Source organism: Erythrolamprus reginae, chromosome Z (genome assembly GCF_031021105.1).
Source record: "Erythrolamprus reginae isolate rEryReg1 chromosome Z, rEryReg1.hap1, whole genome shotgun sequence".
In the NCBI taxonomy this organism is placed as follows: Eukaryota; Metazoa; Chordata; class Lepidosauria; order Squamata; family Dipsadidae; genus Erythrolamprus; species Erythrolamprus reginae.
The window spans coordinates 147,448,991-147,453,015 of record NC_091963.1 but is presented as its reverse complement, the minus strand read 5'-3'; positions in this window follow the sequence as shown (position 1 = coordinate 147,453,015).

Below are 4,025 nucleotides of genomic sequence, written 5' to 3'. Positions count from 1 at the left end.
ATTAGTGGTAAGTGGTAGTACTGTAGTATTTAAATTTCTTCTGCATGTCTCCAGAAACATGTTTTTTTTTTAAAAAAAATGTGGTGCCACATAGCATGTTTGTTGCAGCCATTTTGACTTTTTTTGACAAACACGCACAAATACACATACACAATACACCTTTGGACATTCCTGGATCTCTGCCTCTGCCCACAGAGATGGATCTTTTAAAAAAAGAGTTTTCCAAAAAAGCCCATAAAGAAATGAATTCTAAAACCAGGCATCAATTTGTAAGATCATCTTTATTGACAACAATATCTGATCTCCTCCGGGGGCGCAAGGGGAATGAGAAGACAATTAAAGCTATAATTATCTACCACCCACTCTTCTATCGCTGAAAGTTCGGTCTCTAACCAACAAAGGGAGGGACAAGGGAGGAATATCATTGTTACTCGATGTTCCTTACATTTAGGAACTTTAAGAGAGATGGACTTCAACTCCCAGAATTCCCCAGCCATCTGGGACTTGCATGTGCGCACACCAGGGCTGCAGGGCTGCAGGGCTGCAGGGCTGCATGCAAACCTCAATTTTCGTTACCAGTGCGATGGGGTCAACCGGAAGGAACCCTCTACTGCAATGTTTCCTAACCTTGGCCACTTGAAGAAACCTGGACTTCACCTCCCAGAATTCCCCAGCCAGTGTTTGCTGGCTGGGGAATTCTGGGAGTCGAAGATCAAATATCTTCAAGTGGCCAAGGTTGGGAAACATTGCTCTACTGGATGTATTGTGGAGAAAAATAACAAAAACTTTATTTAAAAAAAGACCTCACTTCAAACCAGGGTAAGCAACCCCACAGATATTCAAACAAGCATTTTCATAACCAGTGAATCCTTCTAAACCACTTCTCCCCACCTCCCCAAAAAAACCTGGGCAAATTTTAAAAAGCGTTGGACATTTCAAACTTCCAAAAGTTTGAAAGAGGGATGGTCAGCTGGAAGGGGGATTATGGGAGTTGGTGTCCATGCCTCTCTTGTGTATTTTGGCTCCGACATCCTCGATTTGTGCACAAGAACTCTTTAATACGCAACATCCATCCAAGAACATACAGGAGAAGTGAAATTTTTGGGGGGCGATTTTATAATCCTTCCTCCTTGCCATCCTCCTTCCCGTATTGCCATCTGTGTAGTCTCTCCCAACAGATGCTTCTGCCCGCTTATCAGCTGCAACCTCCACCACGGGCGCCCTGCAAGTTGTGTGTGTGTCCGTCCGTCCCTCACCCCATCCTCTGGAATGTGTCTCTCTCCTCCGAGCATCAAAGGATGCAGGAAGGCGGAGGAGAAAGACAGAGCGAAAGAGCACCACCATTCATGGTCAGAGATGGCTTTTCTGCGGGCCCATCTCGCCGCTTCCTTGTCAACATGTCACTCACAGCTGAAGCGGCCTGAGGTTGGAGGGGTGGGGGAGCAGCTGGTGCTATTTTCGAAGGAGGAATATAAGGAAAGGGGCGATCGTCAAAAGCCACAGATCTTGCTGGGACACCAGAGCGAGATAACCTCCACAACGCGTAAGTATATGGCATTCTTTGGGTTGGATGGTTGAGTTTCCCCAGGAAGATCTGGAGAGACCCAGCAAGTTGAAACCCGTGTTCCATCTTGGAGCTTTTTTTCCCACACAACCCTACCAAGTTGAGCTGGAGAGCTAGAGGTGGTAGATTGCATCCCTGCCTTCGTCAGAGGATTGGATGAAAGCTGACCATTATGTGAAGGAGACAAAAAAGGGGCAACAAGAATGATCAAGGAAATGGAGCCCCTCCCTTAGGATACCAGGTTGCAATGCCTTGGTCTCTTCAGCCTTGAAAGACGGGGTGACTGGATCGAAGGGTATAAAATCATGCATGGGATAGAAAAGGTGGATAGAGAAAAATTCGTTTCTCTATCACACAATGCTAGGACAAGGGGTCATTCCCTAAAGCTCACAGGTAAGAAAGTGAGGACAAATCAAGGGAAATATTTCTTCACCCAGAGGGTCCTTGGTTTATGGAATTCACTTCCAGAAGAGGTTGTGACAGCTGTCAGCCTGGAGAGCTTCAAGGCAGGATTAGACAGATTCATGGATGCCAAGTGTATCCATAGTGGTTATTGAAACAGATGTCCATGTGCCGCCTCTATGTTGGTTGAGACAGGCAGGATTCCCTTGGGTACCATTTGTTGGGGGTCAAGAGAAAGGGAGGGTTTTGCCTTCTCTTTCTGCTCAAAATCCCCATGGACAATTGGTGGCCCACTGTGGGACACAGAATGTTGGACTCAAAGGCCTTTGGTCCAATTCAGCATAGCTCTTCTTAGGTTCTTAGATTCTTATGAGACCTTAACGGAAGGAGGACTTCTGTCCAAGCAGTATAGAAAGACTTCTTGGAGGATGTGCATGGTTGTAGAAGTTGGGTCCGGATTAAAAAAAAAAGAGATGGGTGGACCCATGGATTATAAGAATGGGGAGCACAGCAGGGTTGGAAAATTAAATGAGCATTTGCGGAGCCTTTCATCCAACGTGGGTTAGCACAGTCAGGGAGAGTATTGGTTAAAGATCTATATGATTATGTGGCATTTCAATGAAGCAGTGGAAGTGATGTGCCAGTGCCTGGAGGCTGTTGGGGTCTGGATGGGTGTCAACAGACTCAAACTCAATTCTGATAAGATGGAGTGGCTGTGGGTTTTGCCTCCCAAGGACAATCCTATCTGTCCATCACCCTGGGGGGGAGTCATTGACCCCCTCAGAGAGGGTCCGCAACTTGGGCGTCCTCCTCAATCCACAGCTCACATTAGAGAACCATCTTTCAGCTGTGGTGAGGGGGGCGTTTGTCCAGGTTTTCCTGGTGCACCAGTTGCGGCCCTATCTGGACCGAGAGTCACTGCTCACAGTCACTCATGCACTCATCATTTCGAGGTTTGACTACTGTAAAGCTCTCTACATGGGGCTACCTTTGAAGAGTGTTCGGAGACTTCAGATCGGGCAAAATGTAGCTGCGAGAGCAATCATGGGCTTCCCTAGGTATGCCCATGTTACACCAACACTCCGCAGTCTGCATTGGTTGCCGATCAGTTTCTGGTCACAATTCAAAGTGTTGGTTATGACCTATAAAGCCTTTCATGACACCGGACCAGAATATCTTCAAGTCTGCCTTCTGCTGCATGAATTCCAGCGACCAGTTAGGTCCCACAGAGTTGGCCTTCTCCGGGTCCCGTTGACTAAACAATGTCGTTTGGCGGGACCCAGGGGAAGAACCTTCTCTGTGGCGGCCCCGACCCTCTGGAACCAACTCCCCCCGCCCCGGAGATTAGGATTGCCCCCACCCTCCTTGCCTTTCGCAAACTCCTTAAAACCCACCTCTGCCGTCAAGCATGATGGAACTAATTCCCCTGGGCTGCTCCGTTTAATGCATTGCATGTTTGGGATGTATGATTGTTTTTATATTAAGGGTTTTTAAACTGTTTTTTATAATTGGATTTGTACTGTGTGTTTATTGTTGTGCGCCGCTCCGAGTCTTAGGAGAGGAGCGGCATACAAATCTAATAAATAAATTAATAATAATAATAATAATAATAATAATAATAATAATAATAATAATTTCTCAAAGCTTGTGCATGTTGTCTGGACTTCAACTCCCAGAATTCCCCAAAGCACAGCTGCCTGGGGAATTCTGGGAGTTTGTCCAGACCCATCTTAAAGTGGCCAAATTTTGAGAAATACTTGAGTAGTAAAAAAGGGAATCAGGGCAGGACAACCCGTAGCAGTTATTACGGCAAGAAATCTTGCTAGAATTAAGAGGAGATCAGACAACTATTTGAAAGATCCCTTTTTCAACCCTGTTGTTCTGAATCCATTGATTTCAGCCCTGGAGGTTTGCACTGGAGCTTTTGCACGTGAGAAATAAAAGGTGTCAGAAATTTTGGGTGGAGTGGGAGCAATGGCCAGGAAGAGAGGGAGAAAGCAGAGATGACGAAAATGAAGATCAACTGTAAGCAAGCAGAAGAAGAAGAAGAAGGGAAGAA